General features: G+C 38.4%; 1 protein-coding gene across 4 annotated transcripts in view; it reads right to left on the bottom strand.

Moving 5' to 3' along the window:
• Positions 1-4438, bottom strand: part of LOC139725235 (ATP-binding cassette sub-family C member 9-like) — a 45772-nt gene extending 41334 nt beyond the window's left edge. For all 4 annotated transcript variants that reach the window (XM_071636325.1, XM_071636326.1, XM_071636327.1 and 1 more), the window contains exon 1: positions 3966-4438. The gene's annotated coding sequence lies outside the window, so the exon portion shown is untranslated. The remainder of the gene's footprint in view (positions 1-3965) is intronic.
• Positions 4439-23806: the final 19368 nt, after the last annotated feature.

Raw genomic sequence — 23806 nt, 5'->3', positions numbered from 1 at the left:
AGATCCTATTGTAACGAAATCTTCGCATATTTTTCATAAATTTATTGTACTTGGTCGAATAGTTAGCTCCTTGATTCACCTGTCCCTTTATTTTCACTTCAATGTATACATCTGATTTGGTACTGTACAGGGGCGGATCCAGGAATTCCGTAAAGAGGGGGCGCATTTACAAAATTAAAGGGGGGGGCGCACGCACCCCTACCCCCCCCCTTTTTTCTTTTTATTTCTTTTGTTTCAACAAAAAATAAAGGGGGGGGCGTGCGCCGGTTGAGGTTCTCCCTGGATCCGCCCCTGCTGTATTTAGTAAGTTGCTTCTGTGTCAGGCAAGGCTTATGAAACTTTCTGGATGTACAGATTCGTAGTTAGGTATACATGCATTCTTATGTAATATGGCGGCAAAGTGGTTAAAACGTAAAAATATAATATTTGTAGAATACACTAACAGTGAAAGTGTGGGGAAAATTTGACTATTCTAGATATCAAAAGTTATGAATCTTTAAAGTTTCATTGCTGCCATTGCTGGAAGAGAAGACTACTACATGTGATGTCACATGCCTGAAATACAAAAAGAAAATACAAAGAAAACTTAACACATTTTCACTTTTCTTGCATAAGGCAGAATGAATTATATTGATGACCATCGTAGTATCACAAGTCAGTAACAAGTTGAGGGAATGTGCACTTTTTTTACTTACATTTTTTTAAATTTTCTTTATATTTTCCTTAAATCATTCTACATATATGTGACATCACAAATTTCAGTAGTCTTCTCATCCAGCAGTAACTTCTCAGAAACTTTGAAAATTCACAACTTTTGAGTTCACTGTCTGATTTTCTTCAACTTTCACTGGTATTCTACTGATATCACTTTATCCATACACGTTAAATGTCAAAGTGAACTCGTACTTTAAAGAGTGCACAAATATCTGAAGAAAAAAAAAAACTTGAACTACAATTTTTGTATTGTTGTGAATGTTGCGCCTGTCAACATGCACATAATATGCTTGTTATCAAATCATAGATAGGAATGCATTACAGTTTGTGGCATTCTAGTACCCCACAGTGTTTCTAATCTTCACTTGGGTAATCAAGGTACAATTTGTATGCATATATGCTTGTTTGAAGCAATATGACACTCTTCAGGTAATAATCTACTTCCAAAAAAAAAAAAAAAAAGAGAGAGAATGGGACTCATGAAGACTGATTTGCTAGACTTTGAAATGTCAGGTACTTAATTAAAATCCCCCTGCACACTATTTGTGTGCAAAACGAACTACATGAATAAATATTATGTATCATCACTGGTAGATGCCACTACAGTAGTTAAAATGTACAAGTGCAAGCCACAATCTTAAATAACATTAGAGTAAACCAGATAGAGTTAGTACTTGACATACATGCATATTATGCTTATTGAGCTTTTGATCTTGCTGGAAAAAAAAAAGTGAAGCAAATGAAAGAAAGAGGCTGCAGACTGCTCTACGAACCCACTAGAATGCTCTTCCAATCACCATGCTTCCTCCCTCCCATCCCCCCCCCCCCCCACACACACACATACACATGCAAAAAATGTTGACTCATGCCCGAGTGGCACATGGACCAAAGGGCACACAGCTGAGCTACTATCACCTTTACATAGTAAATCAAGTGTGTGAAGTAGATGTTTGTCTACATCTGAGCAGCTACATAGTTGAATGAAGGTCTATCTACCCACATAGATGGGTGCAGAGGAAAGGACACAAGAAATAATTAGACAAACACAGAAGACATACTGATACCAGGTAGATGGAATAGATATTGATGGTTGGATACGGGAAGATGGGTAGGAACACCATTCAGGGGTATTGGCGAAAAATTGATGTATGCTGGTGGAAAGAAAGAAACCATTGATGTACACGTGTATCCTTTGTACACATATGGTACCGGTAAATATTACATGAATATGCTGCTGTGCTACTAGTTTACAGGAGGGGATGAGAGGCTTGAGAGCACAAATATAAGACAAACACTAAAGCGCAAACTGGTTTAAGGTAAACCACTGCGTGTGCAGAACACAGAAACCTGTAGGAAGAAATACTTATTGCATCATATTCCTGAATTTGATGGGAAAAAAATACAGAAGATGGGAGAGAGATTGAGTCAAAGCACCTTTTTACTATTTAGCAACAAGAAAGGGTCAACATGTGTGTAGCAGTATTGAAGCTCACTAACACAAAGAAGTTGGGAATAATGATTAGGCAGTATAAAAGCAGTCCTACAACGTATGTAAAATACAAGGCATCTGATCTAGATCCTGGTAGTCATAAAACTGAGATGGAATTTATGGAAAGTTGGTTTTTGTACATCAAATAGCATTTTTTTGAGGTTTTTAATTTCACGTCCACAATTATAGTTTACAAATCAAGCCAACAAAGGATATCAATTACTCACAAACAAGCTTGAGTTTGCTGGTACTTCTTCTTTTTTTTTTAATATGCACTCTAACAATTGTACTTTATTGTATACATTAACCTTTGAGTGAGAAGATTGTTGCGATAATTTGTCATCACTGTTGTTGTTTAATAGAAATGCAGGTTTCACTATCTGTGTGGATTTGGCTTGACTGTGTAGCTAAAAACTCAAATGCCTTCAGGACTGCTCTTGAAGGAAGGGTACAGTATTTCAGAATGTCATGTCAAAAATTAATCAGACCATAAGACAAGGCATTCACAGGCCTGCAGGGGACATCCTGACGATGAGTACCAAAGTGATGATCAATGTCACAGACCTCGTTTACAGTGAAGGGCTGGGCAGAGCACGGCCTCAATTGCAATTCTGTGCGTTAAACAGTGGCTGGCTCGGCCTGGGCTTATTTCAAACCTTTCAGTATTTTGTCGTAGTGGTGGTCAATCCTAACCACAAACTCCTTGGACCTTAACACAGTTATACTGTGGATGCCCAACGCTTCGCGTCACGTTGGGGCTGGTTGCAGTTAGGTCAATTCTAGCTTAACATAGGCCTCCTACCGTAGTTAGGCCTAGATTCTATTTGAAGTTCTAATGTTTAGTAACTAGTTTACTTGTTTTAAATAGTCCCTGGGATGATGAGTCCGAGTACCTTCCACAAACCTGCATAACATTACTTAGACCTATTTGGACAAATACCAAAATAGGTAGTCCTGGGCTGGACTGGAGTTTAAGGGCAAAGAATTAGAGAAGGCAGTTATGAATGATCGTGATCTTTGATTTGAATGAAAGATCGGTCTGTATTTTTGTCGTTGGTGATATACTACGTGAGTCTACAGTTATAAATCTTTTTGTATGTTCCGCGGAGACGTGGGACTACGTCTGGCTTCACGGAATCCCCTCCTAGAGTCCTACATACCACAACAGTGAGTGTATCTACGGAGGAGAGCCGTAAAAGTCGAAGACTCCGGCCCCTCGGGACAGACACTAGAGACAGATCTTTCTGTCGAACACTGTAACAGTTAAATTTACTCAGTTAGATCGACTTCTACGATCCCGGACAATAATTGCTATAGTGCGCAAAGTAGAGCACTGTAGCACTTCTGTCATCGTCTGACGGAAGATGTGGAGTAAATCGAGCAACAGGATTTTACTTGCACCATGCACCATACATGCATCTTGACCGACAAGACACAAGTCTGTCCAATTCCGCGAAAAACTTCTCATTTATAATAATGACATTTGCTGGGTCAGTTTTCAAGCGAAAAACAGACCCAGCAAATGTCATTATCATAAATGAGAAGTTTTCACGCACCATGCTACTCAGTCTATAGAGTATGCACCTCATTGACATTCCAATTCCATCCATTCCACTACGGACCAGGCACTTGCACAACACTCTCAGAGTCTCAGGTGCCCTTTTGGGCCTATGATGATACGCACACACGCATGTAAATCTGCAGGACTCTGCAGGATTGAAGTAGGCAGGATTAACAGAAGAAAAAGAAGATGACCACTCACATCAATCACGCCGTTTTGTTCACGGTCTCGTTGATCAAAAGGCCATGCAATTGCAAACGACCAGCCTTGCTTCCTGAGCTCTGCTCTGCAGCTCTGTGAGGAGCCAGGCCGACGACGTCGACAGGGCGAGCGTGGTGTGAAGCTCACAAAGAGTTGAAGTTGAACCTTGAGGATTATTGTGGGCTCGCGGTTCGAGTGGGATCGACGTTGCACAGTTTATTGGCGGCGTAGGCCTATAGCTAAAACCAAAGATGCTAGTACTGCTAGGATCTTTGCTAAAACGAGTACCGGTAGCTATAGATTCTAGTCTAGAATTTATGCCAACTCACGCGGGAGGCGGGATCGATACGGAGGACATGGAACGGTGCGGCGGTTACCTTCACGTTTGCGCATGCTAGATGCTGCAGATCCCAGAACAGGTGCCCTAGCTTGAAGCTGCTACCACTCACCCGCCCGTACGCGAAATCCCACAGTGGCCGTCACCGTGCACTCTCGATCTCAGTGATCAGCCCCACACAACAAGTGCAAAGCCCTCTTCAGTCGACAACCAAAATAAACCTCCAATACAATGATTGCATCCATGCAGTAGCGAGGAACCTTCGACCTCAGTCTCACACAGGTCGAAAAATTGGCTAGGTCGAAAAAGACGAAGAAATATTCATGTCGGACTAAGAAGAATGGGAATGATTAAGAAATGTGACATTGTGGGGAAAAACAAAGAATTTCAAAACGAATCTGCTTTTTAAAATTTTGCTGGAAGTCTAGCTGATGTAATGTCAGGAGAACAAAGATAAAACTCTCCATTTTTGCTTCTTTCATGCGATGTGGTATTTGTATCAATTAACATCATGGCCAGAAATTGCAGGGAAATATAAATAAAGCTCTCAAAAAAAAAAAACCCGACTATTCAATTCAATTCTATTCTATTCAATAACGCAGAATAGATCAGGAATCATATTATCATAAGCATACTTTTACTTCATATACATTAGAATGTGCGCAAGGTATACGACACTTAACAAGTATAGAGATTATGTTTAACCGCTGTTATAGGCTTAGAATAAAGAAAATGTGGATGTTATATACCTGTGATCATGTTTAATTTGTGCCGAAATTTCTGGAAATCAAAGTATGTATGCCGAGCAATAAGATTTGAACATAACTATTATCATCATTATCATTTCTGTTGTTGTTATTATCATTATTATTATTGCCATTACTATTATTATTATTATTATTATTATTATTATTATTTATCGTTATTCATCCAAATGAAAATGACAATAACAGTTATAGGGCTTAACGCATAACATACATTCACATCATGGAAATGGCCGCACAGTGTTAATGCATAATGATTATAGTCATTCATTTCCATTCCATTTTTTTTGTTTGTTTCATAAATGGGCTGCTGTATGGAGAATAGTCGAAGTAGAGTTCACAATGTTTCTGTACGTGTCTTTACGGTGATCTCCTAAAATGTTCACAGACAATTAAGCCATCGAAGAGGTTAGAATTTGGGAAAAGTCTCCAGTTGCCAACTTTGGTATTGATTGTCAACACCGTTGTAACACCTGTCTCTCAGCATCACTAAAAGTGTGAAGAATTTATTCACTGAACTGAATGTGATGCCAACAAAACCCTAAAGCAGAATTTCTCTGATCTTGATCTCCGGTATTGCCCATGGGCATTAACATGTGTAAGTCGAAATTCACGGAAGACGAAAGATGTATACGCTGTTATTTTCGCGTACAGATATTTTCGCGAATAACAAGGCCATACGCTTGAAGTTATTGCACTATTTAGAGGGCGCATCGAGACCAACTGTGATTCGCGAAATTCGCGAAAATTAAACCCTCGCGAAAATAACAGCTTACACAGTCCCTCCGGTTGACTGGGGTTAGGACTATAAAGGCAATACCTTACCGTCAGGTGAGCCAGACAGGCCCTTCTTATCTTCAGGGCCACCATACATACACGTACATAGTACATGTAGGCCTACAGCTCTTTCAGTCACTTCCGAGATTCGAGAGGAAGGGGGGGGGGGGGGGGGGGGGGAGAAAGAAATAATATTATGAAAAACACACCATCCCTAGTATGGACATAATTCAGGGGCGGGTCCAGGAATTCTGTAAAGGGGAGGGGGGGGGGGCGTGACTAATATTTCTTGTGCCACTTCCGGGTTTCATTTCATTTCTTTTTCTTTTTATTTCTTTTGTTTTTAACGAAAAATAAAGGGGGGGGGGGCGTGCGCCGGTTGCGCCCCCTCTGGATCCGCCACTGTAATTATCACGAATTTTCCCGCGTGGGAGGGGGGGGGGGAGGAGGTAGGAGGAGGGGTGTCCCACGACCAAGGGCTGACGTCCGCCAGGGTGCGGACAACCAGCAAAAGCAATTTCTGTAATTAATTTCTGCATCTTGTCCACGTCAAAAGCGGGGAAAAAAAGTGTGCGAATCGGCTTGTCCAGTTTCATATTTCTGATAATCTCAGAGGACCGACTGCAGACATTCCTATGGGAGTGCCCCAGGCATCACTCAGGAAGAGCGCGAAATAACCCCAGAATATGCTAATCGTAGCCAGACAGCGCAGACACATATACAACGGGAGTGGTAAAAAAAAAAACATGAGCAAGGACAATATTACAGCATGATTTGCCGACAACTTTATCAAATATGAAACATTCCGGGTGCCTTCCGCTTTCATTCGCAAAACTGCCAGCATCGTATATGATTCTTTCAGAAGCGTTTGCGGAAGGGGCGGAAGGAGGTCATCATTGTTTTTGTTTTTGTTTTGTTTTTTTCGTCGTCGTTTCTTTGCTTGTTTGTCTGTTTGTAAAATGACTTAAAAGATAAAAATTATGACCGGATTCGGATGAAACTTTTACAAGAAAAGTTGATAATGACACAGTATAACAGGAACATAATATTTGATATATAGTGATTCGGGAATATTTATGATTTTTTGAAGGATTCTTAATATTTTGGCGAAAAGGGTCAAAAGCTGATAACGTGAACAAAAGATTTTTATATTGGGAAATAATATGCGTGTATGGATGTGCTGCTTGGCAGAGGTTGGCTGCGCTCACGGAGTGCCTCATTATCATACAGTATATATACGTTAAAAAAATCCAATTCTAGAGGATTACTATATTATTATTGTCAGTTATGGAAAGCACAATGTTATAGGAAAGATGAACTCTTCTTCTTTTCATTGTTACCTTATTGTGTTGACAAAATGTCATGCATGACTGAGCACAAGAACTTTAAAGACAACCATGACAAATTGCTTTTTTTTTTCAAAGTTTGTGTGTTATGGTGAAGGAACAAGGTATATCAGGAGCAGTAATTAGGTATATCATTGGGAAGAGGAAGAGTTCCCCTTTCCTCACAACCAACATTGTACTCTCCATAGCTGACAATTATAAAATAGTAGCCCTCCAAAGTTGAATTGCCTTTTTTTTTTAAATATGCACTGTGTTATTTTTGTCAACATTTCAAAGTGTGCATTACACTTCTTGACTTTTCTATAGGAAATTGCATATAAAGACATACACAGGCCTATTATCCTTATATCACCTATTTCTTACGAAATGAAGATGCAAAAATGTGTCATGTATATATTCTTTGTATTTTGTTCCAATTTTTCCTAAGATGGAAATAACTGACAATTGAATGATTGGATTGAAGAAAAAAAAGATAATCATGAAAGACGCAAATTCTAGAATGCACGCACAAACCTATACACCATACAGTCTTGTGTGCTATGATTAATAATGATCTTTTTGATGATAGTTTTGGGGTAAAGTGTTCAAAGACAGATTCCCTGAAATTGTATTAATGATAAAGATTAAGATAAAAATGATAATAATGATATTAATGATAATAACAATAATAATAATAATAATAACTGTTATTATTGTTTTTATTATTATCATTATTATCATTGTTATTGATGTTGTTACAAATGAACTGATATCCTCTGCAAACTCTTTTGTAAACCCAGTTTCTGAAGAGTTTCTTCGCAAAAACCGATAAGTCCATTTTTGAAGATTTCGAACTACGATCTCTGTCATAAAGTAAAAAATAATACCTTTTAAATGATATATTGGTCACTACATAATAAAGGTACATTTTTGAAGTTATGGTCAAAAGAAGCAAAAATTTTCTTATTATTCTCTTTATTTTTCTTTACCTTTAATCGCAAATATCTCCATTTGGCAAATATGGACTTATCGGTTTTTGCGAACAAACTCTTCGTTTTTACGTTTCCTGCCTATGGACTCATGGAAAGCATCTCTCGGCTATTATAATTCCAGAGCGTTCGTCGCTGATGAGAAGTGAAATGAAATGAAATGAAATGAACAAATTGCAAATGTATAGTTTATTTACACTAATCAATACGAAGTCAAGCACTTCACAAGCATAATATAGCGTTTTTGTGTGGTGTGTGTTCATTACTATTATTATGATGATGATGATGATGATGATTATTATTATTATTATTATTATTATTATTATTTATCATTATTATTGTTATTCAAGTTATTATTGTTGTTATCATTTTACTATTATCATGTTATCACTGTAAAATTTGAATAGGTACAATCGATGTTAAGTATTGTTAAATATAATCCAAAATATAAACAATAGTTATAATAAAAATAGATGTTTCCAGACTAAACCGTGTATACAGTTACGATTTAAATCACTGTTAACAAAGGTAAACAGGACCTTACACACGTTGAATAGAATCATTTTGGAATTGTATAGCTTCCTCGTACAGCAGAGAATCACCTTCCAGGCCCTTTCTATGGATACCACGAGTACTCCATCTACGGCGAGTTAACGCCAATCCGATGAGATTGCGGCAGCTTCAGGGCGGCGCTTGTATAAGATTATATTAATGATTATGATTGGCGTATTTTCAAGGCCAATTTTGTTTGGTTTGTTTGTTTATGTTTGTTTGTTTGTTTGTTTGTTTTTGGTTTGTGTGTGTGTGTGTGTGTGTGTCTGTGTGTGTGTGTGTGTGTGTTTTTGTTTTTTGTTTTTTGTTTTTTTGTTTTTTTTTGTTTTTTTTTGTTTTTTTTTGTTTTTGTTTTTTTTTTTTTTGGGGGGGGGTGATTTTTTGCACCCAAATAGTGGCCGCAAGTTAAAGGGTGTGTACAGTTCTGGTTGAGGTGAGGATTTAGCTTTTAACATGAGATGTCCAATAGCATGCAATTCTAAGGGGTATCACAAGTTTATTTTATGAAAATCGGTTTTGCAATGGCTGAGATATCCCAAAACAGGGTGAAACAAAGAGATCCGAATAAAAGGCGTGGCCTGTCGCCTTTTATCATTATCAGTTTTTTGGATATCTCAGTCATTTGAAGACCAATTTTCATCAAGACGTTGAATCCTTCTTAAAATTACATGCTATTTCATATTTCATAAGAAGTTTCTCATTAACTCACTTAGGAATGTTCAAAACATAAATCCCCACCTCAACCAGTACTGTACAGTCCCTTTAAAGTTCGGCTGTGAGCATTTAATTTCGTGTCTGGGCATGGATTTCCAAGTTTGTGTATTCACATGAGTGTGATGAGCTCGATAAGCACTGAAAAGCACTTTCAATTTCAATTTTAAGCAAGATTTTCACAATATTGAGCATTCTATTTCGTAATGCACGTATTATACTTATGAATAGGCAACAGTGATTATGTCCAGCTAGTCATTGAATGTGACTTTTGATTTTTATCTTACATTTGTCCAGCAGTGGTCATAATATGTGATTGAAATTTAGTAAGCTACACTTCTGCAATACTCCTGTTGTGCAATAATTACTCTTGAATGTTATGATTTTGCAATATTTTCTGCGATTTTTTAAATATTTTTTTTTTCTGATCCACATATTTTGTGTGTATTGCACACCTGCATTCATAAAACTTATATTTTATATTTATCATACGATTTATAATTGACAATATTTTTTTCAAGACCGTGCAATTTTTATAACACGCATATCTTTTTTCTAACAATGATAATGAGTTAAATTGAGATTATCGTGTGATATTGATTGAGCTTATGTACTATTCAGATCATTATTACATAATAATCTTAATTGTGTTTATGAGAATGATTGAAATGTGAAATATAAATGAATGTTGTTATGTTTGTATGCTTATTGCATATGCGTGCGTAGCCCACCCTTTATAATGTATAAGGTATTTCGGTTTTTGTATAATTGTGATCATTAATGATATAATTATAATATTGTTAAAAAGATAGTAATGTTAAAAGATTATATGGATTGAAATGATGATTCTAACAGAAATACAAGATGAAGACGAAATAGATTCATTATTTTATTCTCTTCTGTCTCTTTCTATCTCTCTTGCTATCTCCTTCCTACCCCTTCTGTGTTTCTCTCTCTCTCCGTCTCCATACACAAGTGTTTAATATCTTTTATGTCATCACTGCCCGCCTTATTTTTTTCAGTACAAGTATAAACAAAATTTGAAAGTTGTTGGCGAAGTATAATGATTTGTGTATATTTGATATATTTTGGTCTATAAGTTTGTGTATGCATTCGTTTTTCTCGCAGATCTTTCAATGTAAGTGTATTTGGTTGATTTTGATATTTTTGGTCATCATGGGACCGTTTTCTATGAAACTTTTTGTCGGTGATTTACACCGACAACTGTTAAAAGCTACTGAAATCCTTTCGTCTGATTGGCTGATAGCAAATTTGTCGGTGAAAACCTCCGACGAACACGTTGATGAAACGCCCCCCAGGTGTGTTTTATATAGTTTTATATTTTAATTGAAGAATGATTGCATGATTATGTATGTTATTATAAAATAAAATATGATGCGTGTATTGTACAAAATTCTGCAATTCAGCCATCTCCATGGCTGCAAATGAATTTTCAAACAAACCATTACCACTACCATTTCATTATCATAATCAGCATTTGTTTAATCTTGAACACCCATTGTGTTCTTGTGCTTAACATATTGTAATCTAAACTTCAATGTAAAATCATAGTTTCGTCATGTCATCTCATGGCTGTCTTTATCTCTAATTTACGTTTTTATTTTCACTAAGATCAATATTGTGTTTAAAATCTTCATTTGACAACTTTATCTTAATTATGATCACCATAATATAATACAGTTTTCTGCTCTTTCATCTTTAACATACTAACTTATTTGCATCGTCGTGTATTATTATGATCCACATTTAAACATTCTAAACATTCAGTTTAAAACGCAGTACAAGTTACTAAGCAAGTTAGTATTTTTAATGGCCATTGGCACAGGTTTAATTTGAATGCTCCTTTTATGAACTTGCTTGCCCATATCCGAACTTGAACAACTCGGAAAGAGCTGGCGACAGGTGGAGACGAAGTTGAATAACCATTGCCGAAAATGTGCTCGCATGCGCAGTCGGAAATCGGTTGTCAAATTAGTCAATATTAAACGAAGAAAAAGCGATTTTGAATGACCGTATTTTGACGCCAGAGCAAATTTGACGAAAATTAATTCTTCTAATATGAAATTGAATGATAAAATAATGAGAACGGCAGGGCAAACCTATACAATTCCATGGTATACTTTTTGATAAAGTTATAACTATTGAATGATTGTAACGTCACATTCTTGCACGAGTCGACTTTTGCGCTCTTGCAAATTCATCCAATTCATTCTCATGTGTGAACACATACCACACCAAAATGATACCGAATGATAAACTCTCTTTCAAAACATAATAACATTTTTTGGCTGATTTTATGGCTGATTTTTATGCATCCGCAGCGAAGTAACGCTGGAGGCATTATATCTTTTTGGGTTGTCCGTCCTTCCTTCCGTCCGTCCGTCCGTCCGTCCGTCCGTAATTAATTTTGTGGATAGCGTAACTAAAAAAACTGTGGTATCTATTGGCATGTATGAGATGGTTAAGTTGTGCCTATCATCTTTTGGGTGCACATGCTCAAGGTCAACGATCAAAGGTCAAGGTCAAATGCTCAAAATGTCACCATTTCCCCCTATATGCAATGCCTGAAGATATTTTCTTGAAACTTAGTGTATACAATAGTATTACCCAATCAGGGGCGGATCCAGGAATTCTGTAAAAGGGGGGGGGGGCGCAACTAATATTTCTGGTGCCACTTCCGGGTTTCATCTCTTTTTTTTTTCTTTTTCTTTCTTTTGTTTTTAGCGATAAATAAAGGGGGGCGTGCGCCTCTTGCGCCCCCCTCTGGATCAGCCACTGCCCAAATAGAGATTCACTGCGAAAAGTTTTTGCCAAAAGGTCAAAGGTGAAGCTAAAATGCTAAATTTCAGTTCTTCCTCCATTTCTCATAAGTGGTCAAGGTATAATCATGATCCGGAGTATGATGCATGTACTGCCTGACAGTGATTCTCTTGGGAATTTAGGGTCATAGGGTCAAAGGCCAGAGTAAAATCTTAAACATTTTCTATTAATACTTAACTTGCACTTTTACCCTGTAATACCTTGGCAATTACTCGATGCATAAACTTTCGTCACACATTGTCCAGGTGTAGACTTTGTGAGAACCATGCATTATGGCGCAGGCATACCAGTCGCCATATGACCCTATAGCGACATTTTTTTTTTACTCACCCTTTACGAGTAGCTATAGACAGTGCATGAGGATCATGACCCCTTTGGTCAAAACAGATATCAGCCATCCGGACCACAATATCAGGCCTGTAACATCCCCCACCCCCATCCCCGGGGGTGCGTCGGATGCGTATATACGGTGCGTGTTTGCGGAGATCGGAGAAGGGAGAGAGGGAAGCATCAAGCATTTTGTCAACAAAGACAATCAATCATGTCCCACCCCTTAAGTTTCCTGGGACTTTCTTGGGAACCGCTGTCTTGATTTTTAAAACTAAATATCGCTTATTTTTCTTTCTTTTTTTCCAGCATTTAAAAATAATGTATCTGGGAACATGTGCAAAAGGTAACAAAACAAAAATGATGGGGGGGGGGGGGGAGGGGGGAGGGGGGAGGGGGGACATTCGTTTATTTCCACCCTGTGTATCATAAAAAACGCAAAAGCTCCCTCGCGTAACTGGGAAGTGGCAGATGGGAAATGCCTCCATTTTCACTTCATCTCCAAAGTTAATACAATGAAAAAGCTCATGCAAATGAAGAGGATATCATATTAATACGGATACCACGATTATTTCATAGCCTTTCAAGAAGGAAGGCGGGATAAGGGGGACCGTCCCCCCCCCCCTCTTCAATTAAACATGAACATTGAACGCTCACCATAAAATACGGATTATAACAGGACTGGTGACAGATACCCCGGCATTTGGGAGCCCAGCATGCTTTAGCCATTCAAATCTCATCTGATAACAAAATTGTGTTCACTTTCTTATTTTCAAAATCACAAATATTTCACCATAAAAGTGTGCACCAGATCGCTGAATTTCAGCTCTAAAAATGTAAAATGCTTCATCGTGTGTGTGCCAGTGTGTGTGTGTGTGTGGGAGGGGGGGGGGACACTTCCTCACACACCTCCCCTTCGGTCCCTATTATATCCACAAACTTAGGCCTATACACGAAATGAAGAAGACAGGAATACACATATAGGCCTACGCGGGTCAAGACGCGACAGAATAATGTACTGTAATTTAGCCGTTCATAATTTATAACCTTTTGATTAAAGATTTTCAAAGATCCCATGAAATATATTTGCACCCGGTCGTTCAATTTCAATTCTAGAAATCCTCAATCTAACTTCTGATGAAGACGGACACGCAGTAAAGAGATGACAGATACCTTGACATTTAGCCATTTTACATCGCCGTAATGCATTTTTTTCTTCGTCTTTTCTTCTTCTTCTTCTTCTTCTTCTTCTTCTTCTTCTTCTTCTTCTTCTTTTGCATGAAATGGGGGGGGGGGGAAGGGAGACCAAATTGAGCCCAGTTGAGTAGGCCTATTCATCACCATAGGCCTAATCAAGGTATACTAGTAATACGTTTCCTGACCTACGCACCGGCCCCTGCACTCCGGTTGGCTGTAGGGCCTATCCCTGATGAACGACTGAATAAACCTATACCAAAGAGTTTGAGCCAATCAGGAGGGTAGTTTTTACCCCATGTGACTATCTATTCTCCGTCGATCTGCGAGAACTAAAAAAGACTCCCAAGGAGAGAGAGAGGGAGAGAGAGAGAGAGAAAATACTGTATACAGGGGCGGATCCAGGGAGGACCCCAACCGGCGCACGCCCCCCTTATTTTTTTGTTGAAACAAAAGAAATAAAAAGAAAAAAAATGAGGGGGGGGGGGTGCGTGCGCCCCCCTTTAATTTTGTAAACGCGCCCCCTCTTTACGGAATTCCTGGATCCGCCCCTGGTATACAAGTATAGAGTATGTATTTTGTACCCATACCTCCAGCTCCTTGAACCTAATTAGGCAGATTTTATATTTATTGATCGAGTTTAGGGACGAATCCGGGAATTCCGTGATAAAAGGGGAGGCGCCTTCACAAAATCAAAGGGGGCCACACGCGCCCCCATTTTTCCTTTTCATTTCTTTTGTTTTAAGAAAAAAATAAAGAGGGGCGCGCGCCCGGTGAGCCCCCCTTTGGATCCGCAAATGCCACCTCCTTGGCCCGGTGAGCTAGCTGAGCTGAGCTAGCTAGAGGCGAGGAGTGAGGAACTTGTACTTCTGGGTACCACTTTCCACGCTAACGAGCTGTCTGTGATGACGTAAGACAGTATTCAGCGTGAATAATGCGATGCTCTTTGAAAAGGCTTATCCAAGGAGGTGGGTTGTGTTGTCTGCTTGGATGTCTTCGATAGTTATCAGCGATAAAAAGAACAACAACAACAACAACATTACGAGTTTTGGACTGAGTTTTAACAGTAATCGTCTGCTCGTCGGATCGTATTGTTAGCCTATTGTTGGCTGGCTGGCTGGCCGGCCTGGCTCTCCTCCAGTCTGATGGGGCTGACCGGGTAATTCCAAGGGCAGTTGAAGGGAGCTTCATGAAGCTCCTTGGTAATTCACAATGTGAACGCCCGATCTTCGGCCTACAAACTTGTACAGCTATCATTATGCTGCTTGATGCCTGCTGGTTGCGTAGACAGAAAAATCTGTCTGTCTGGAGGAGTTTAGCGTTAGTAATTGGATTTTTTTTTTTTAAATTAATGTACTAACTAGAACTCTCTGGGATCCCCGACAACAATATTCAGATCGATAACTGCATGGCTGTGCTGCTTCTCGCTGCAAGAAACACAACTTGAAACACGCTCCTCGGCTCTGCTTCGCCCAAGTCTTATCTGTATCTGAATCAGGTATATGAAAGACGTCTTGGAAGCTGGTGTCTTCTGGTTTTACTACCCGCTACTAAGGTTCCGTAAGTACTTCATTGACGCTTGTCTGACAGGAAATATGGACAACCGACTTCTACTTAAGATCTGTAAATCGAAATGTTAGAAAGGCCTAGCCCCCATAGCCCTTGACCGACAAGTCTTTCTAACGGTTAATTCTGCAAAAAAACTTCTCATTTAAAAAACTTCTCATTTATAATAATGACATTTGCTGGGTCAGTTTAAAACTGACCCAGCAAATGTCATTAATATAAATGAGAAGTTTTTTTGCGGAATTAAAACTGCTGACCCAGCAAATGTCATTAGTGTCTATTATAAATGAGAAGTTTTTCGCAGAATTAAAACTGAGCTGACCCAGCAAATGTCATTATTATAGATGAGAAGTTTTTCGCGGAATTAGACAGACTTGTCGGTCAAACATAGCCCTAGCTCTGTAGAACTTCTTCTGACACTCGAGTGACACAGACGTAGATGCTGGGGAGAGTACTACAATGTCTGTAGCGTAACATTAGATCTACATGATCTAATAGAACTTAAAAAATAAAAATAATAACATGTAGAATGCTTGTGTACTGTAGTAGATTGACTGGGTCCTAGTATCACACGTTTTGAAGCGCGAAGCTGAGAAACTTGATTGCACCACCATCAAACAGAACACAATGTTTGTTAAAACACAATTTTCAATTTGATCCTTTCTCTCACGAGAATGCATGATGATAAATGATGGTGATGATGTAGCCCGCATTGCGTCACGTTTTACAGCGACTGGGCTGTGTGTACATTTGTAGTTAGTGATGATGATCCACATCATTTGTACCACACCTACAAGGCTGCATGTTAACATTTTTATCTGTCTTAAAAACATTCAAAGTCACAGACTCCTCGGTACCAGGGAGACTGGTGAAAAATGTATCATAATGCATCATAATAAAAGCTTTAAATACGGAGAGTAACTAGACCTATACACAGCCCAGTTGCTGTATGCTTTGCACGGAGTCTGGTCAGGCTAATGGAGAGAAGCCGGTTTGGGCTCTTAATTATTTCAAAATAAATGTAACTCACTTTTTTTTCAGATTTTATTTGCCAGCAAATTCAAAGTATGTAGGCACCTAGACAGCTACCTTACAGTAGGCCCTATCCGTAACCAAGATTTCAGATTCGAGCTATAAGGACTAACACTAAGTAACAGAGCAATATTGGGCACTCCCCCCTTCCTCCTCGTTTGGTTCCAGATGGAATATGTTGAGTATTTTTAAGAAGAGGAAGAAATGCCCAAAAAGTCCACCTATCATATCAACCACCCAGTGCTTCAATATAGTCCTAAGCTGTTTCCCCGATGAATATAAAGAGGGAATTCACCCCCAAAATAAAGTTATGAAAGAAAGATATCGCTACAAAATGTTCCTGAAATGATACATGTAACTTGGATTTAAGAAACAAGAAAGATACATTTGAATTTCAACATTTTTCAGAAAACATTTCTTGACCATGCAGTCCTTTTGAATAGTCAAATGTGCAAGTTGATAATGTCATGCCCTCACAATTTTTCATTCATGTTCCATATGAAATTCAGAAAAATTATTTCTAGCTAATAGGCCTAATGGGTAAAAGCATATTTCCATACCAAAATATGGCAGAGGTAACATTTGTTTTTGGTTTTTTTTTTTGTATTTTTAATGGTTTTAAGGCAAGTTCTATATTTATGCACGTGAAATATGAGATTGGTGACATTTCTGTATGAAATAATAAGAGAAAGAAGGCATGACATTTTACTTGCTGATTTGAATCAACAACTGGTCACAAAGTATTGTCTGAAGAAAAAAAAATAGAATGTCATATTAAACCTCCTTTTTTTTTTTAAATCCGATTTTGATCGATTTTGCACAGTTCTACAGGGAAATTTTTTGTCTTTAAAAATTGAACAACTTCTTGAGCAGATTTCTTCTTTAATGAGTTGATGGTAAACCTACTGTGGATTTTATGTCGAGAATCTATAATCTATTCTTTTTTTAAAGATTTTAAAGAATGAAAAGAATATCATCATGTGGTTAAACTATTAAGGTCTAACGTAGGACAGGAAACTTAAAGGACAAGTTCACCTTCATAAACATAAGGATTGAGAGAATGTAGCAATATTAGTAGAACACATCATTGAAAGTTTGAGGAAAATCAGACAATCCGTTCAAAAGTTATGAATTTTTGAAGTTTTTGTGCAGTACCCGCTGGATGAGAAGACTACTGCAGTGTATGAATAACTTAGATGTCACATGCGTACAACAATATAAGGAAAATATAAAGAGAATTTCACAAAATTCCATCTTTTGAAAAAAGTACACATTCCCCTGACTCGTTACCGACAAATGTTATGGGTAATATTATTCCCCCTGCCTTTAGAAAGAGGCAAGTCAAGTGCTCTTTTATTATGCGAAAAAAGTGAAAATATGTTGAATTTTCTTTTACATTTTCTTTATACTGTTGTACGCATATGACTCACAAGCTGTAGTAGTCTCCTCATCCAGCTGTTCTAACACAAAAATTAAAAAATTCATAACTTTTGCATCGATTGTCCAATTTTCCTCAAACTTTCACTGATGTGTTCTACTAATATTGTTGCATTTTCTCAATCCTTATGTTTATGAAGGTGAACTTGTCCTTTAAAGAGCTGTATGATTAAAGACTAACTTTGTATTAAAGGACAAGTTCACCTTCATTCATGTGGCTTGAGTGAATGCAGCAATGTTGGTACATATAGAACACCCAGTTGAGGAAAATTTGACAATCTGCTCAAAATTTACAAATTTTTAAGGTTGAAGTGCCACTATTATGGATGAGAAGACTGCTTCAGTTTCTGATGTCAGATCAGGAAAATAATGAGAATTCTTTTTTTTTTTTTTTTTTTTTTTTTTGGATGAAAAGGGCCACATTTCCTGGACTCATTACTGACATAATAATGGGTTCCCCCTGCCTTCTCTAAGAGGCAAGTCAAGCACTTGCTAGAAAAGTGAATTTGTGTGTGTGTGTGTGTGTGTGTGTGTGTGACTCTTGCATGCACAGAGGATCCATTGGTGGTAATGCCTGAACTGAATTTAAGCTGTTGCTTTATATCTACTCAGATTGGAGGCTCAATAAAAGCACTGTGAGAGAAGAATGCAAAGTCTATTATAAATACATTGTGAATAGAAAGATGAAGAGATTTAAGGAGCACAAGCAATTGTACTCTTCTTTAGATAGAGCTTTAAAGATAATCCCTCAAGAAGTTTGACAACAGCAGCATTCTTTTGGTTGGGTTTTGCAGACATTCTTTCATGGGTCAGTAATCATTCATTCAGTATTTTCAATCAGAGAGGTTTAGGAGGTGACTGCTGAAACTTTCTATACAGTTGAACCTCTCGTATCCGGACAAGTCGGGACCGGGGCTCATGCGGATAAGGGATTTGGCCGGATACGGGAGACTCAATGCTTTATACATGTACTGATGTAGCCCATTTTAGTACCACATGTAGTAGTACTGCAACCTTTTCATTGTTACACTCAGTAACAGACCCCAAAATAGAGGTTCGTGTTTGCAAGAATGAAATCATTTTCTTTTATGAATTCTTAGGATGATTTACCTAAATAATTATCAAGAAATGTATCAAGTATATGTAATTCATGTGTGTTTATGTAGGAGTTCTCAAGGAGTTGGGAATCCCCCTTTCCTCCCATAATTATAAAAAAAAAAAATCATGGCGAGATTGCGTCCGTATAATAGAGAGATCCGGATAAAGGGAGGCCGGATAAGAGAGGTTCAACTGTATAAAGGGACAGTCCAGGGCCCAATTTTATAAAAAGTTTATACATGTATGATAGCAACTCTTGCTGGAATGGCAATTGTCATAGTAATGACAAGAATCCAGCTTCCTGATTGGCTGTTGCTATTGGAAGTTGCCATTCCAGCAAGAGTTGCTATCCTAACATCTTTTATGAAATGGGCTCAGGAAGGGTTTATCTTGTGGTGGAGGCATTATGTTTTGGGATTGTTGGCTGCCTGTCCTTACAAACCATCTCTCACATCTTAAATGTTATTACAATTTATAATTCATCTTGGGGAAATTGCCTGATGAAATTTCTTTATACCCAGCCCAGGCATACAACATAAGGTGTCCAGAGATATTCTGATTAGAATTTTAACGAAGTCCCTGGAGGTTAAAAAGTCAAAGGTCACAGGTTGAACTCTGACTAAAAGTGCATTTTTTTTTTTTTTAGCAATTCACTTTCTGTGTGCTCGGAATATCCAATGGGTATATGATTTGAATAGACTCTGGAAAAGTGTGTAACTGAGAAAAGAGGCTCTGAAGTATAAGGTCTATTCAAGCACTTAGTCTTACCAAGCCATGCAATCTCAATGGCCGCAACGCAAACATTGCATGCCAACAGTCGACGCTCTGCCCACTTCTGCCAACGATCTCCACCTAGGACCGCATCCTCCACACCTTGCCTCCTCCCAGGTTGCGCCACACATCTGACAAAGGACATTCAATCTGCCTGTCAAGTTCTCCAAGTATTATATCATAGTTATTTTATAACTGTATCTCTCGCTCTATCTTAACTAGTTTTCTTGCTCCGTTATTTTTACTCCACTTTCTTCTCTCTCTTTCACTATAGTCTGTTCTCCTCCACATATCTTTTTCTTTTCTTCTTTATTTCTTGCTTCCTTACAACCCAACAGCCCTTTTCAGTACCACCTGAATATTTCACAGTTTCTTCACAGGTTACTACCTCGTTCATCCCTTGACCGAAAAATCGGTCTGTATCTGGTCGTCGGGGAAATGTTCCGCGGAGACTGCATCTGGCTTCAGGGATCCCCTCCTTATACAGTATTACCCTTAGGAGAATGATAATGAAAAAAAAAAGATAAAAGACTCCTCCCGACAGAGGGATCTTTCTGTCTAGTTCATCCCCTACCTCAGGACTACAACTTAACTTTATATTTTCTCCCTTTTCCTTTCTCCAACAGAAAACATTTTCAGGACATAACTCTAACTATTCTATCTCTTAGTTCTCTTCCACAGCTGCCAGTTCCAGGATCCACTCAACCACTTGCCCTTCACTCTCTTGCACTGTAGCTTTCATTCCTCCCCTCCTCTCTCTTTCTTTTTCTTTTACCCATAGTCTTATCCCCCCTCTTGGTCTGATTTATTTCTCCTGTCGTCGTTCTGTGTTTCCGTACCAAAGTCCATATCGTTCACAGACTTTGTTTCTCCTGATTGGTTTGATGAAACTCTATTTCTGTATCCTATGTCCATGATTTACCAATGGTCAACTTATCCCTCTCCCCCTCCCTTCGACTTCATCTTTCTCCTCCCAGAGATGTCTGAACCTTTCACTTGATTTTCACTATCATTCTCTCTTACGACTCTCTCTGTCCCCTTTGCTCCTGTCTCCACTAGTGCACCTTCAACTTCCAGCTCTCTGCTTCCCCTCACTTGTCTCTATTTGCCTTCCTTACATTCTCCCTACGTACTTCCCTCCTCACTGTAACTCTCCTCTTTCTAGGCTATCCTTGACTGCGTATACACATGTTGCTACCGCAAACCTTTCTCCCCCATTTACTCGACCATGCAAACCTTCAAGCAACATATAAGCCATGCTCTGTGCAGTGAATGGGACAAAAAAAGGATAAAATAACTTCATAGCAACAACAATGAAGGGATTATCACAGCAAGCTGAAATCAAGCATGCTGTTACCACATTCTAGCCATGATGAACATTAACTTTCAAAGCAGCACTTAGCAGCATCCTTTCAAAAGCTATAGTTGAAAGTGACGAGTGTGTCAACGATTTTTAAGAAATGAAAAAGGGCCTCTAAGACATACCAAATCACACGATTCTACAAAGAAGTGTTCTAGAAAACTGGCTAAAGCACAATTTCCCATTCATTCCATAATCTCAAACTTTAGAATGATGTAAAAAAAGAATTGCTCTTCCAGAAAATATGAAAAAGTGTATCAAATTAACCCGTTTCACCTATTTTGAGTCCTCAAGGAAACTCCGAGTGTGTGACTTTTTGTTGGTTTTGTAAGTCAAAATCACATTTTATGACAGGTGCAGCAATTTTAGTGAGAAGGGGAGGCATCACACTCACCTGTGTGCAGCAGTAAAATGGCACTAGTTTGTATTCCTATTTTGTGCATTGTATGCATTTTTATGCCTCCGCCACGAAGTGTTGCCGGAGGCATTATGTTTTTAGGTTGTCTGTCCGTCCTTCCGTCTCTCCATAATCAATTTTATGGACAGCGTAACCTGTACAAGGTATTCAAATGAAACTTGGCATACTGGTATGTAAGTATGAGTGGACAAAAATGTGCCTGTATGTGGACTTTTGGTTGCACATGCCCGAGGTGACAGGTCAAATGTCAAAGGTCATGGTCAAATTCATAAAATTTTTATGATTTCCCCCATATCTCTGTAATGCCTGAAGGTATTTTCTTCAGTGTATGACCAGATAAAGAATCTCTATTGAAAGTTTCAGGCCATGGGGTCTGAGGTCAAAGGAAAGGCCAAGTGAAAATGCTAAAATTTCACTTTTTTTCCCCCAAATCTCTGGTATGGCTCAAGATATCGTCATGAAATATAATACATTTATATATATGCAAGTATCTGCATGATATTGGTTCTCTTGAGAATATGGGGGTTATTTTGTCAAAGGTCAAGGGTCAAAGGTTCTGGTCAAATTTGCAAGATTTTATTATTTCTCCCACATGCAGTGCCTGAATGTATTTTCTTGAAACCTAGTGTATGCATTGCCACATAAAGATTATCTGGTAAAGTTTTGGGCTGTAGGGTCAGAGGTCAAAGGTCATATGACAATGCTAGCATTTCACTTTTTCCCCCATATCTAAAAAATGCCTAAAGGTATCGTCATGAACCATAGTACTCATATATGCATGTACTGCTGACAGTGATTCTCTTGGGAATTTTGGGGCCATGGGGTCAAAGACCAGGGTCAAAGGTCATGTTAAAATGCTTAAAGTCTGGTATTTGTAATAATTCTCCATACCTTTAGGATTACTTTGAAATGCATTAACCTATTAAGAATACAATTATTGGTACAATGTAAGCCTATGTGTACACATGAATCACTGCACAATGATTCTGTGCTATAGGGAAAGACTTTGGCCATGGGGTCAAAGGTCAAGGGAAATATTTACATGCCACCATTTTTCTCATAATTTGAAAAAAAACTCAAAGTATTGTCAGGAAACTGGATGCTACCAGTTGGTGATTATATGAAGAATTGTGGGCCATGGGGTCTAAGGGCAAAGGTCAGAGTTGAAGTGAAAATGCTTAAATCCCCAATGCCTGCACTCTCAAACAATTTAGCCATCCATCCAAAAGGAAACTATCTTCAAGAAAAGTAAACGCTTAACACATTTATGACAGACATGTCACTGTACTTTTTTGGCCAATTATATGAAACTCTCATCTCACATTAGGCCCGTTCACACACAACGGAAATTGAAATTACAATCGCGATCCAAATTTCGATTCTTTTTTTTCGACCGTTCATACACAGGGAAAAATTGCACTTCGCAGCAAGGAAAGAACGATCAGTGGCCAAATTGCGCATGCGCGAAACTTGCATGACCGAAGACTGACCCCGCAGTCCCAATAGAGTTTCGCGTGCGTGCGCGATTCAAAGAGACTCGATTTTGTAAACAAGCAGAATAATCGCGATTATTCTGAAAAATCGTACTAATAGTGCGAGTTGGATCGCGATAAGGATCGCGGTAATTAGTGAGATTTTTCTGTCCACACACGACAAAATTTCGAAATTTTGATCGCGATAAGAAAATCGATTTTTAAATCGCACTTTTTCCCTTGTGTGTGAACGGGCCTATTGTCAAGACATACTCTAGGCCTATTTGGAGAACCATGCATTGTGGCGGAGGCATACCAGTTGCCATAGCAACATTTCTAGTCTATTGTGCTGGCTTTTTGTGTGAGCATGTGAAATATTGTTTCAGTGGGGGCTGCGTGAAGATACGTGACTATCCATAAATAGGAGAACCACATGACTTAAAGAAAGGTTTAAACATAGCTGTGGTAGAGAGGATTGCTTTTGTCAGAATATGAAAAATACTCCTTCCTGCAATAACACTTAGTTTAGGGACTTGTTGAAATCTTATTGTAGACAGTTTGTACAAATTGCAGTTACACTTAGAAAGCATAGGAGATTCCAGGATTACTTTTTCTTTTGTTATACTTTGAACAAAATATGATCTAGGTTTTCTTATGGCACTGATAAAGAGATATAATAGGCATAATTCCCTGAAGATTTGATACAAACTGTAATCTAGTGCAGGGATTACTATCTGTATTCATATGACCCCAAATACTGTGGGATTACTATTTTGTGATTAACAATTACTTTTATGATTCTTTCTATTTTCATTGTTACAATCCAGCAGGGTGAATGTCAGACTAACGTTATCTCAACACATCAGTGCA

The sequence above is a fragment of the Diadema antillarum genome, unplaced genomic scaffold (genome assembly GCF_040938485.1).
Source record: "Diadema antillarum isolate AM-2024a unplaced genomic scaffold, OU_Dant_1.0 seq00000028_RagTag, whole genome shotgun sequence".
NCBI lineage: Eukaryota > Metazoa > Echinodermata > Echinoidea > Diadematoida > Diadematidae > Diadema > Diadema antillarum.
Note: the sequence above shows the minus strand (reverse complement) of the source record. Positions and strands in the feature narration are given on the sequence as shown.